Source organism: Ursus americanus, chromosome 1 (genome assembly GCF_024610735.1).
Source record: "Ursus americanus isolate L20-20 chromosome 1, mUrsAme1.1.p, whole genome shotgun sequence".
In the NCBI taxonomy this organism is placed as follows: domain Eukaryota; kingdom Metazoa; phylum Chordata; class Mammalia; order Carnivora; family Ursidae; genus Ursus; species Ursus americanus.
The window spans coordinates 65,437,455-65,452,261 of NC_142127.1; the positions used below are offsets into that span (position 1 = coordinate 65,437,455).

At 40.3% G+C, this 14,807-nt stretch overlaps 1 protein-coding gene across 3 annotated transcripts in view; it reads left to right on the top strand.

The window, feature by feature from the left end:
- Positions 1 to 14,807, top strand: part of MFSD6 (major facilitator superfamily domain containing 6) — a 64,708-nt gene that overhangs the window by 31,460 nt on the left and 18,441 nt on the right. The gene's annotated exons all lie outside the window — the stretch shown is intronic.

A 14,807-nucleotide genomic window follows, 5' to 3' on the forward strand; every position in this document is an offset into this window, starting at 1 on the left:
GAAGAGCCATACAGTCTAGAGAGTAAACAACAAAAAAATTAAGACATCTCCAACCTTAACAAAAAATATAATTACAGGATGACATAAAAAAAATAATAGTTGGGATGGTATCATTTGAAGGCTTATTACAGAAAAGTGCTTATAAAGACATGTACTAAATGCTTCACCTCCAAGCCCTCATTTAACCTTTTTAACGGCCTTCTGAGTTAGGCACTGGTATGTCTGTCTTAGAGAGGAGGGGTTCAGAGTGGTTACGTAAGTTGCCCATGGTGACACAGCTAGCTAGTAAATACCAGAGGTAAGATTCAAACTCAAGCCCATGATTCAGACTCCAAAGCCCATGATCTCAGCTACTTTATTTATTTATTTTTGATCTTAGCTACTTTATAGATTCATGGGCACAGGTGTAGGGAAGCAAGTATTTTGTCCTTTGAAGCAACCCTGTCTCACCTCTTAGTTTTCCCTTTTACTATTCTGAGTGACCAGTGTCTGGTACAACTTTTTCACCAGTCTCAAGCACTCTTCCATATCTTCCTGGTAAAATCTCCATTCCTCTAAAATGCCGCATTCTCTCAAATTATTCCTTTCACCCCCCCCCAATGAAATTCTTATTTCTCCATATTAGCTGCCTTTAAGTAGTGTGTGGTTGAGAGTAAAACTCACGCTGAATATAAATGGCAAAAATTAATGTTTCTAATGATTACTGTGTATCATATAGAGTTAGTTCAAAATTAAATATTATGCTCACTCAGTGTTTTCTTAAAGAAAGTCTTTATTAAAGACCAGGTTCTGTTCTAGGATACAGTGTTGAACAAGATAAACAAGGCACCTCTCTCATGGGGTTCACATGGCATGGAAGACCATAAAACAAACAAAAATGTTGGGTGCTACAGAAATGTTAACTTAGGCACCTAAGACACTGGAAATGGGAAAAGAGTAAAGCAAATCAAAGTGAGAGTACCTTGGGGTAGGATTTAGCATAGATGGAGCAAGGGAGAAGTTATTTTATGAACTGGATACCAGAGAGGTGTTGGTGCCACTCAACCAAGAAAGGGAACCCAGGGAGGGGTAAGAGGATACTGGAGTATGGAACTTAGGGAAATCTTATGAGACAGTGGAGATGCCCATTGGGAAGTTGTATTTGTAAGTCTAGATCTTGGAAGAGGATGAGGCTGGAGATGTCTTTCGGGAAACACTGATGTGTATGTAGGACAGCTAGCTCCATCCTATTATTTGAAGTTTTCGGTAACCATCTTCCTCCTCTATGTCCCTCCCTTCCCTTCAGCTAGTAAATCCATTTTGAGAAATCATCTGCCCCAAACAAGGAACATGGTACTATCAGTGTTATCTCTAGAAGCAGTATCAGAGAGCAGAACTATTGAAAAGAGACAAGTTCAGTGCTTCTAAGATGGGGATGAAAATTATATCCTAAAGTCAGAACATGAAGTTTTGGTAAATATATCCCTAATGTTCTCTTGATGTTATTCACTCATAACTCAAGACCTTCATCCTAGGGTGAGCCTCCATTCACCCTTAGGCATGGTGGCCCCTGCATTTCTGAGGCACTGGAGAAACACACTACTGGAGGGAATATGATGCCCAAAATAGCCTAATGGCTTAGGTGTGATTTCTGTGCCTAGGCTTATTTGATAAGTGCAATGTAAACTAAGAAAGCACACCAAGACCAGCAAACAAACCAATTATTATTTTTTAATACACATGCCTGAGTGTAGGATTATTTTTACATTGCCTTCCCTCAAGAATGCTACTGATAGCTGGAATATACATTATTCCAGAGATGATTCTTGTATCTTTTAAAGGGAACCATTTTATTCTGTTTCCTAATTAGGCTAAATCAGAAGATCACTTTTTCCATTTCTAATTTCTAGATCACCAATAAAAATAAAGGGAAAAATATTATTGTAGGCTTTATAATTTATAGTTTTCATAAATATTTTTATTTTTACAACTACCTTACAAAACAGTTATGTTATATTCATTTTACAGTAGCTTGTTGAGAGCCAGATATCCTCTATTGCTGGAAAGATCATGTTGACTCCCTGGGGGTCTAGGGTAGAGCACCTGAGAACCTGCAGCCAGGGTTCACGGAGCCCTAGGGTGGGTTCCTAATTGTGTCAGAGAGTGTGGGTATTGGGAACAGAGAAGCCTGTTGCTATGGACTGAATTGTGTCCCCCTGAAATCCATGTGTTGGTGCCCTAACCCCCACCCAGTGTGATGGTATTTGGAGATGAGGCCTTTAGGAGGTGACGAAGATTACATGAAATCATGAGGGTGGGGCCTTCATGATAGGATTAGTGCCCTTATAAAAAAGAAACCAGTGATCTTGCTCTGGCTCTTTCTATCAGCCATGGCAAGACACAGAGAAGGTGGCCTTCTGCAAGCCAGGAAGAGGGTCCTCCCCAGAATCTGACAGTGTTGGCACCCTGTTCTCAGATTTCCAGCTTCCAGAACTGTTAGGAAATAAATTTCTGTTGTTTAAGCCACCGGTTTTGTAGTATTTTGTTATGGAAGCCTGAGGTGACTAAGACATGTATCCTAACAGATTGAGCACGGAGAGCCTTAGCTGAGTATAGAGGGCTGGGATTCCCAAAGGTTGTAAGAGTCAGGGGAGACTAGAATAGGAGGGACCTGTGGCTTAACGTTGAGTTGACTGTGGGAGTGAGTCAGTCAGTGACAAACTTATTTTTTGCATGTGTACTCATTCCTGGTAGCATGTACGGTGGCTGAATGGGCAGATCCACCATGAAAGCCTAGGAAGGAACAGATTTGCTATGATTTGCCCAAGGTCTACCCTTCTGAGTGGTGGAGTGGAGACACAGTCGGGGTTTCTGGCTTGCAGATCCCATACTCTTTTCAGTATATCAGATAATAACGTTGGCATCCATCAAAGTAGATGAAGACTGGTTTCATTACCACTTCATTACTCTTAATCAAGTTACTATTAATTACTAATACTCTTTCATTTCTACTAAGTTATTAAGTTATTCTTAGTTCTATTAATAAGATTTTGTTAGAAACCTAATATGTTTCCAATACGGGTAGAATATCACAGCAAATTTTTGTGAAACAAGATTTTTAAGGTAGAATGGTGATTAATTTTTGTGTGTTTATGAAAAAGAGCACCTTTTAAATTTCCCTCAGTTTGCCTCAAAGCCTTATGATCAGGGTGGAGGAGCTCTGCTGACTCTGGGAAGGGTGTGGGATTTGACAGAAGACCTCAAGTTGAGTCTTGGTTCTGCGATCTGTCTAGCTTTGTGATCCTGGCAACTTGGCTAACCTTTCAGGGCCTTGATTTCTTCAGCTGTAAAGTAGGACTCATTATAACTCTTGCCCTTTCTGTTTCAGAAGATTATTTGCAGGAATAAATGAGATACTAAGTGGGGAAAGTGCTAAAGAATTGGAGAACGTTATAGAAATATTAGTATGAGGCCTTAGGCATGGTGAGGGGCCTGCAGCAAGCAGAGCTCTTGGGGCAATTGACGTTGATTGATGCTCTTTTTTCCTGAATATCACAGAAAGGGAGACACGAGTGGATTTGAACAAAATCTAATATTCAGTGAGAGTTTCCTATTTTAAAAAAGAATAGAACAAAATTTCTAGTCATAAAAATATATTTAACAAGTTTGGGGCAGGAGTTTACTGTAGTTGTTTTTGCACTATTTTTTCCTTTCTTGAAAAACCCATAACCTAATTTTCTCTTCAGGGAAGGTGTTTAGCATTGTGATTTGGGATTACATTGAATTAAGTCTGAAAGCCAGTAAAAGTTTAAGAAAGAGAGGAAGAGAGGGTGATGACTCAAAACCAGTGTTGCTAGGGCTGCTGACTCCTCACCATGGCTTCTGTGGAGCAACTTCAGGGATCAGGAAATGGAAAAGATCAGGGCTCCTTTCAACCCATCTCAGAGACGTCCCAGGCTCGTCTAGAGACCCACAGTGTTGATGAACACAGCCTGTGCCTGTGGTCGGACCAACCCAAGATGGAGACTCTTAAGCAGCCCCTGTCTTTACTCTCTCCTCACAAACCTGTTAGGGGTGTGTGTGCAGGGTGCCCCTCCCTAGTTTCTGTTCCTTATCCAGCCCAAGCCAGATAGTCAATTTCTGCTTATATGACTTCAAAGTCTGCCGGCTTGGGGCAGAAATCCTGGCTCACCTTGTGTCCTCCCTCAACACTGACACCTGAGCTTTCTCCGGCTACCTTAGCAGAAATGGGCTTTTGGCCCTTTTTTTCTCATAACAAAATTTTGCTTCTCAGTAAACTTTTCTTTCGTGATCCAGGATATAGGACAGCTGTTGACTGGCATTTGCTTTACTGCTTTCCTCTTATGCCAATCCTCCTAATGATTCATCAAAGTTTAAAATGTTAACTGTCTTCTAAAGCCAACTCAAACATATATCCAACTTCCTTGATCCAAGAGCACAGCTGTTACCAGATACGTAACCACGCTGACATTGCCAGGCCCTGTCGCTGCTGGTCCAATCCAGGGGTACTTCTCAGGCCCTTGTCCAGGTCTGACTTCATGCAGGAACACAGCACATTGTTATAATCTATCAAAAGAGCCATGGGGGGCACCTGGGTGGCACAGCGGTTAAGCGTCTGCCTTCGGCTCAGGGCGTGATCCCAGCGTTATGGGATCGAGCCCTGTATCAGGCTCCTCCGCTCTGAGCCTGCTTGTTCCTCTCCCACTCCCCCTGCTTGTGTTCCCTCTCCAGCTGACTGTCTCTATCTCTGTCGAATAAATAAATAAAATCTTTAAAAAAAAAAAAAAAAGCCATCAGGCAAGCAGGCAGGGACCTTGGCCTTGCACTGGTCAACCGATTTTGCGGCCCTGTTCTGCCTCGCTGGACCTCTGTTTCCTTGTCTCTATAAGAGGGTTGGACTTGATGTCGTGGATTCTTTGAGCTCTGACTGGAATGATTTAACTTTCTACTGCGGTGGGTTTTAGTGTGTGAAAAACCACACATCAGACCTCACTGCTCCCTCCCCACCCCCCACTCCTGCAAGGACTCAGACTCCAAATGGCTTTTGCTGATAAGTCAGAAATGTGCACAAAGCCATTCATGCAAATTCATCCAGGCCATGTCATGACAATAGACTTTCTGGTCAGAGATAGGCGATGTAATTTATGATAGCAGTCGCTGGGAATTGCAGAGAGGATTTTCTTTCTGGAAAGCCAGCTGACTTGAATGGAGGTTAGAATCCTAACCTTGGACATTTCTTCATGCACTGGCTCAGAAAGAATTTGTTAAAGACTTGGCTGCCCTTGCTGAAATATTTGCATTTAATTTAATGGTACTTGACACATCTGCACAGTACTGTGCAGTTTTTCTTTATGTGTTTATTTGATCTTTTCAGAACCTCTATAGTATAAGCAAGGCAGTTCTGACCATTCCTGAGAAAAGTCGGCTTCCAGGACGTCTGTGCCGCGGACTCCACCACCTCAGCCGGGGTGCAGCTGGCGCCCCACCGTGCTGCCCGTTGTACAAACGCGCTAATTAGCGCTGTTTGGCAAACCCTTTCACTTTACCTCAAGCACTGGAAAAGTAAATAGCAATCCCCTAGATTACATAAATGAATAAATGTAAGTCAGATTGGGTTGTGCGAACTGCTCACAATCCTTTTCTAAGGGCGCAGCCTCGCTCTGACTTAGAAGCCCAGGGAGGCCGCAACTGCTATCACACATTTTATTCCTGATCGGGGGAGGAGAGAGCTCTTGAGTAAAACACTGGCATTCTTTACTAAATTTTGTTGGAACTGTCAGTAACCTTGCAGGTCATCTTTGTGGTCTGAATTGTGTCCCCGCAAAATGCATATGTGGAAGTCCTAACCCCAAGCACCTCAGAATATGACTGCATTTGGAGATAGGCTCTTTAAAGAGGTAGTTAAGTTAGGCTGAGGTTGTTGGGATAGACCCCAGTCTAATATGATTGGTGTCCTTATGAGAAAAGGAGACTGGGATACAGACACACATAGAGAAAAGACCATGTGAGGACACAGGGAGAAGATGGCCATCTACAAGACAAGGAGAGAGGCCTCAGAAGAAACGAATCCAGCTGATACTTTGATCTCAGACTTCCAGGCTCCAGAATCATGAGAAAATCAATTCTGCTATTTAAGTCCCCCAGTCTGAGGTATTTGTTATGGTAGAACTAGCAAACTAATACCATCACGGAGGCCTAGCTTGATCCCAGTTTAGGTTTCCTTCCCGCTAGCCCTTGGCAGATGGTTACTTACTGCTTTCAGTGATATGGAACTTGCTACCTCACAGGGTAGCCAAGATCTTGTGTCACTTAGGACTCTTTCATTTGAGGAGGCAGAAAACTCATTCCAAGTGGCTTAAGCAAAACAGGGAATCATTGTCTGAGAAGTCGAGCAATGGCTGCAGGTGTAGCTTTAACCAGGGCCTAATGATGCGATCAGAACCTGGGTTTCTTCATCTCCCAACTCTGTCTCCTATTGGGTAGGCTTCCTAGGCCTGAGCTGAAGTCTCAGGCAGGTCCAGGATCAAGTCTAGCTGAAAAGAGAGAATGCTGCATTCTCTTAGTTTCTGCTTAGCAGCTAAAGCAATTTCTGTTGTACTGACTGCTCGCAAGTAGTTAACACAGCCCATTCCCTCTTCAGCAGAAAAGGCCTTTATGCATTTGACTGTCCCCTCCTATAGCTTTGCCTCTCCAGGTCTCTCGTGGATTTTCCACAGAGCATCTTATCCCAGACTCCCTACTGTTCTTTCCCCTCCTGATTCTGGCTCCTTTCTTTTTTGTCAGTGATCTCCTAATTGTTACGACTTCCTGCTGTCCTCTGGCCAAAGCCAAGGACAGTGAGACTATTATCTCCTTTTGGTTTGGTCATGATACTCCTTCAGCCTGAATTTTGATGAACTTGTTTAATTCCCTCAAATTTAGCTTAGGGTCAAGTAAAACTCTTGAGGCCTTTTTCAAATTAATGGCTATACCAAATGTCAATGACTCTTGTCTGGAAATGATAGAATTTGTATTTTATGTATACGTCAGGTCATCTCATGGAAAATTTTTAAACAAAAATTTATATGGGGTGTGTGCATGTGTGTGTGTTTGGTCATTTGTATGTTACTCAAATGGAAACTAAAATGAAACAGCATATTGTGCTTTCCAAGTAGTTCGGTTCCATTAACTAAGGTTCTATTTTGTTTTGAACATCCTTATTTTTCTACCTAGAGATATACACAATCTAAAAAAAAGTAGACTGAGTAACTAAAGGAACAATAGAGAGATGTAAATATGGACAGGAACTGGCACAGTGACCCGACTGATGGTTTCCATAATTAGTGCAATCATTGGGAGAGGAAATATTTGAAGGAAACAAAATAAAGAATGACTTAAGACCAACAGAGGCTTAGAGTTCACTTTCACATTTTCTTTTTCTAACAGAAATAATGGAAGTATTGGTAGCTACACAAAACATAGGTAAATGAATAGTCTTTTTTCCTCCATTCACTCTTCTGACATACAATATGGTTCTTACGCTCTGTTCTACAAGGATGGGTCAGTTGCCAGTTACACCTGCCTAGTGATAGAAGCTTAGAAGCTTGGTGTCACTACTGGTGATCCCCTTGGCTGTGCTGTGGTTGGTAAGGGAGTGCCATTGACTCTTTTGAGCTTTGTGGCATGGATGCTCTTAGTCTTCTAGTGAGATAGGCCTGTGGGTACCCAAGAACCCTGTCATCTGCTTGTGCACATGTGTTGAAGGTCCATTGCAAGATGCTTCAGGACGCCCCAAATGAACAAACCACAGACAGCTGTTCATTAAACTATTGCTTGTTCATACAAATGACTTAATATGTATCTTCAACCATAGCCTATTAACATTAATCACAAATGGTGCCAAATATGGGCATCCATTTTTTTAATCATCCTAGTTCTAGGTCTTTTTTATAGGTCAGTTCATTCTCTCACATACCCATCTCTTATACACACACATACACACACACACACACACACACACATAAAATTATAAGCATAATATGTACATAGTTCATATCTTGTTCACCACCATATCCCTGGCACTTAGCACCGTGTATTTAATAAATATTTGTTGAGTGATGTTCTATTTAAAGTGTTCATATTTTCCCTATGGTTGATGAACATTTGTTGAGTGCCTGCTGTATGCCAAGCACCAGGGATCAAACTCAGCCAACATTACATGAAATTGACCTTATCCTGCACAGACCATACATGGCTGGAGGACAGAGAGCTGGGCAGAGCACTGTGCCAAATAGGCTGCAAAGAAAGATGTTTTATAATGGAATCTTGTTTCTATTAGAAGCTTTGATTCAAAGGTTCCCATTGTGTTGACATATACTTTCTGATGAACCAAGCGGGCCTTGAAGCAAATAAGCACTTTTCTTAAGACTCTACAGACTGCCATTTGCTTTGTCTAGAAAGAATACAATAATGGCAATGCTGATTATTTCATGCACTTTTCTTAAATATTTGTATGTTTGTATGGTTTACTTATACCTGATCTCACAATAAGTTCAAAAGATAGAAATAATATTGAATTCTAGCTAGGATGTCACATTGTTTTTAAGCCAAAATAGAGACTCAGATAATGATCCCTTCAGGTTGGAGAACTATTGGCCAAGCACCATACATCATTTACTGTGCATATTTATAGCTACATGAAACATAGTGACTGATCTTTATTCATTCTTTGATAAAGTAAGTATATGCATGGGAAAAAATTCAAGAAGTACTAAAAGATATTCAGTAAAGTCTCTCTCCCACCCCGGGACAGCGTCCCAGTCCTCCTCTCTAGAGGCAATCAGTGTCATGAGGTTTTAGTGTATCTTCTCAGAGGTATTCTGTTCACATGTAAGTGCATACACATATGTGCAAATCTCCTTCTCTGACATAAATATTAGAATGTTATAGTTACTATTCTGTAGTGATCTTTAGCTTGCTTTAGATGGCAGCATGAAGGAGTTAGTGGTTGGCAGATTGATGATAAAACATAACATTCAAAATTTAAATATTATAAAACAATAATATAAAAGTGCTAAGCTTTTGATGTAGGGTCAGACATTTTTCTTTGAAAACAATTTTGCTGGTTGGGGTTAAACCAAATGTATAATCTATGATTTCTGTCAGTTTTGGTTTCTTTAATGTGGAACACTAACTTATATTTTCAAAACAACCTGAGAGCTGAATTCTTCTGGTTTGTTTTTTTTTAACCCAGATTTTTTATGGTTGCCTTTCCTATGTCTAATCTGACAGTTTTAAATCTTGATTGTTATATAATTATCTTGACCTTTTAAATCTTGATCGTTATATAATTATCAAAAATACATAACTGCACAGCAAAGGAAGCAACCAACAAAACTAAAACAACATACTAAATGGGAGAAGATATTTGTGAATGACATATCCAATAAAGAGTTAGTATCCAAAATATATAAAGATCTTATACAACCCAACACCAAAAAAAAAATCACATAATCCAATCAAGAAATGGGCAGAAGACATGATCAGACGCTTTTCCAAAGAAGACATACAGATGGCCAACAGACACATGAAAAGATGCTCAACATCACTCATCATCAGAATTATGCAAATCAAAACCACAGTGAGATATCACCTCACACTTGTCAGAATGGCTAAAATCAAAAGTTCAAGAAACAAATGTTGGTAAGGATGTGGAGAAAAAGGAACCCTTGTGTACTGTTGGTGGGAATGCAAACTGGTGCAGCCACTGCAGAAAATAGTATGGAGGTTCCTCAAAGAGTTATAGAACTACCCTACAATCCAGCAAGAGAAACAGTGCTTCTTTTTGCCCTCCTATTTTATTAAAGTAAGATTACATTAAATTGTGTTACTGTAGGTTCATTGAGCACTTGAGCAAGGCAGGCTCTTTTTGAGTACAAAGATAAAGACATCTTCTTAGTCTCCCAGGAACTCACGATCTTCTGTGTGCAAGGTGTAGACTGTGACAAATAGTCTAATGGAAACAAATAGTCTAATAGTATAAAAAAAGAACAGGAGGAGATAGGATCAGTTGTTTCTGGAGACATTTGGTGACACTTCTCGGAAGGGATGATCCCTTTCAAAAATGGACTCTTTCAATCACAGATGCCAGTGTCAAGGACAGGTATGTTATCAGCTCTGGCATTGCTACGTAAGCACTTGGTCTGAGCATGAGGTGTGGGAGCTCCTGCCACATGTTCAAGTCACTGACTGTGGCCACATCTCCTTCCCTGTATCTTGTTGCTTTTGCTACCATGGGGGCATGAGAAGAGTATACCGTGATGGTGGCTTGGGTCACTTCCTTAGAGTGGGAATTCTAAGCAATGCTAGCTATGATCCTTTCAAACCAGTGGGCCATGGGAATGGAACACAGAATGGCAGGAAAGGACACGGAGAGAACAAGAAGAGGGAGGGAAGACAGGAGATTCCAGATAGTGATGATAAAAACCTATCTGCTAGACAGGGGCAGAAAAATCCTGGCAGGACATCCACAGTAACATTAATGGAGGTTGGTTGGGAAGAGGGAGATGGATATGAGAAAACATGAGTTTTCTAGATTGACATTTAACTCTTTAAAGGCTTAAACCTTGTATTTTAATGATTTTCCAGAGTTTGGATATATTTTTTCCTACCTTTTTAAAATTAACCATTATAGGAAACTTCATCTTCTTAAGGTCATCAGTATAAATTGGTGGTTATGCTTGAAATAAGCTTCCTTCTTGGGGAGGAGGGCACTGCTTACATTTGAATGCTTACATTAAGCTCCAAAATCTTGACTGTAATTAGCAGCTGATGTCTGCCTGGTCTAGAAAGACATCTGTAACAATATCTGAAGGAGTCTTTTTTACTGACAAGTTTATATAGGCTATAAAAGTATGATCTGCGAATAATGGAACCCAACTTAGGGGTGAGACCATATAATGTTCACCATACAGAAAACGTAAGCTGATTCATGCATGAGGAAGACTATAGACTGTGCTCCAAGTATCTGGTATAAATGACCAATTCTATCTCATTAGGAGCTGCTAAAAACTCCAGCCAGATGTAGCTGAGGAAATTGTCCAAGTCGTTTGTAACCTGTTCAAAATGTTTTCTGAATCTTAGTCTGTTGCTAGTCTGTCTTCATCTCCCACTGGGCCCTTGAGCAACACCTTCCGTGCATTGGAATGTGTGCATCTTTGTGTGTGGGCTTGTAACACAGGGGGCATAGAATTTTCAGTCTCTCTGCAAATACTCCACTTCCGATTGCTAAAAACAGTCTTCATCCGGGGTATTTTGTTTTTATTTAGTGGTTTTTCCTTTTTGAGGAGGTTTTAGGTTTCTCCAGTAGAGGCTTTGCAAATGCTTGCTGCCAATTCATTTAGCTGAGAATGGGATCCCTTTGTGTGGTATTGCTCTTTTGTCTCTCGGATCTGAGCATTGTCTGATAATCCTGCTTGGGTCTTTCTTTGAGGCTCATAGCCTGTGTTGTCTCTGGAATAAAGAATAATTTCCAGACTGGATCTGGACTGGAGAAGTTCAGTCACCTCTTCCTAAATCCTTACACTTTGTTTCTCCTTATATCTTTCAGACAACCTGTGTGTCTGCAAACACTTGAGGTTTACGGTTAACATTGTTCCCGTTGTTTCTCTGTCTGTGATGTTCTTCCCAGTTACTTCTGTCCAGTTAGTTCTAACTCAGGTGCCCTGGCACCCCCAGGGATAGCTAAGGGCCTCTCCTTTGTGCTCCCATAGTGCTCTGTGCATACCTTTTAGTATTTAACTTATTTGCTTATATTTCTGTCTCTCCGCTAGACTGCAAGTTCCTTGAAGGCAAGGAGGAATTCTCTTCATTTTTATTCCCCTTGAGTACAGCATAGTATATGATACATAATGGTATCTCAATTACATTTACTGAGCAAAATTCATATTGTGGTTTAGAGAGACTTTCAGGGGGTATTCAGCCACATTATAGATGGGTTAAAATTAGAAAAGTAGGCATCATAACTAATCTACACTTTGTAAGGAATTGCAGAATGGGTCACAGTTATATCTGTATCGTGAATATTGTGTCTAAGATAACCACCAATTTGTCCTGCCAATACAATTCTGGTTACATAAATTAGAATGTCATAAGCACTTTTTCTTCTTTTATATTTTGCTCAAATACAGAATCAAGGTATTTGACAAGGGATTTGGGTTTTCCATGGTGTAGTTGTTTTCTGCTAAATCATTTGCTTCTTACCAATTGTGTTCCTCCTCTTTATAGGTAAGTTCACTTACACCACCAACCTATTCTAAAAATGCCTTTATTTCTTGCCTAATTTTATACTTACTTCCTGTTGTGATATAGGAAAGTGATGATGTTGTCTCCGAACATCTTTATTTTAGTGTTCAATAGATATCTGTATCTCACTGAGAAGCATTTTTCACCCCATTCTTCTGTATTCCCAGACATCTTAGTGCTAACGAATACCCTCAGGCTCTGAACGTGTGCTCTGTAGTCAGTATGAACGATCTGATTGCCCAGAAGATGATCAGGAAAACAGTTTAAATTTCTTTTTATCAGCAAATCCTTAATTTCAGGAAGAGTACATGAATTCATCTGCTAGGGCTGCAATAACAAAGCACCACAGACTGGATGGCTTAAAAAACCAGAAATTTATTTCCTTACAGTTCCGAAGCTAAAAGTCCAAGATCAAGATGGCAGCAAGTTGTATTTCTTCTGAGGGACTCTCCTCCTTGGCTTGTCTTCTTCCAGTATCTTCACCTGGTCTTCTCTCTGTGCCTGTCTCTGACCTCTTCTCTTTCTTCTTAGCAGAAGGATTAGGACCCACCCATACGACATCATTTTACCTTGATTACCTCTTTACAGGCCCTGTCTCCATACAGAGTCACACTCCAGGGTACTGGGGGTTAGGACTTAGGACTTCAGTGTAGGAATTTCATGGGGACACAATTCAGCCCATAACGGTGAATAATATCTCAGTTTAAATATTGCATTCAGGTATTAAAGAGATTCTTTTAGGTTGCTGAAATACTTTTAAGTGACTATTTAATAAATACATGCCTACTTCTTTTCCTTCTCATAGATCAAAATGTCTTCCTTTCCACTCACAATTTTACCCTGGCCGCCCCAGAATCATTGGTGAGGAAGAAATGCTAGTGCTCCTCTCTCTCTTGGAATTCTGGCTTACAAGTTTTGTCAGAAAACAAAAGGGTACTCAGATACTTCTCTTCAAAATGAGGAGGAGGAGGAGGAAGATGATGCTGATGCCACTGATGTAATTTTTTGAGTGCTTATTTTGGGTGATTCACTGTATTGCTATTATCACAAGCCTGCACCATAGATGTTATTATCTCTGCTTGATATAGGAAGAAACTGAGGCTCAGAGAGATGAAGTAACTTTCCCTGGATACTTCTTGTTCCGCTTTTCTCCTGTAAGGCATCTGTTTGGTCCTGAAGGACTATCAATTGTGAGATTAGAAATGTGGGACAGAAGCAAAAGATATCAAGCTGATAGCCACCTGGATTCTTGGTGGCAATCAGAGCCCTAAGGGTCCCAGAAGTTATAGACTCCAGTGGCTGAATTCCACATGGTAGAGGTTTGAAGGCACAGCACAATCAACCTCTTAAACTGGGCTGATTGACTTTGGGTTACTTTTAGGCTAGGACCTGTGGATTATGGCCTGCATTGAATAACAGTTGTCAGGATAACTGATTCAGAGGTGGTCTCAAAAGGAAGGTTCAGGAGATGCAATATGAACACAAGATATGTTACCAAAATTTTTTTATAATGGAATTATGGGAAAGTATTAGTAGGAGCTGCTTGGAATGAGCTAGACCAGTGGTTCTTCACCCTGGCTTAGTATCTGAATAAATTGGGAGGCTTTCTAAAGCATAATGCCTGGGTTCCAACCATAGAGATCTTTACTGAGACTAGCATGGGCCTGGACATCTGTTGTTTTTAGTAGTCACCTGAGTAAATGTGACATATAGCCAAAGTTAACAAGAACTAATGAGCTAGATCTGGGGTTAGCAAGCTACAGCCCATAGGCTAAATCTGGCCTGCTACCTGTTTTTATATGACCCAGAACTAAGAATGGTTTCTATACTTTTAAGTGGTTGAAAAAAAAATCAAAGAATAATAATATTTTTGATGCAATAAAATTATGGTTGACCCTTGAACAACATGGGTTTGAACGGTGAAGGTCCACTAATACACAGATTTCTTTTCAATAAATATAGTACAGTACTGCAAATGTATTTTCCTTATGTTTTTCTTAACATTTTTCTCTATCTTATTTTATTATAATATAGTATATAATACATATAACATATAAAATGTGTGAACTGACTGTTTTTGTTATTGGTAAGGCTTCCAGTCAATAGTAGACTACTTATTCTGGGGGGAGCCAAAAGTTACATGTGGATTTTCTACTGTGCAGGGGGCTGGCACCCCCTAACCCCTGCATTGTTCAGAAATTTAAATTTCACTGTTCATAATTCCAATTTTATTGGAACACATCCATCCATGCTCATTCATACACTTAGTGTCTGTGGTTGCTTTCACACTACAATGGCAGGGTTGAGTAGTTGCAAGAGACATACAAAGCCTAAACTACTTATGGTATGGCCCTTTATAGGAAATGATTACTAACCCCTGAGATAGGCTATGTCAAGGTCATCAACAGAGCTAGATTAGAACTTAAAAAGAAGACATAGGTTTGTGTAACTTGTATGCTTGTGTAGTGTATTTTGCACTTTAATTTCCTGTGGGCTTTTTTTGTCGCTGTTGCTGTTTCTAACAG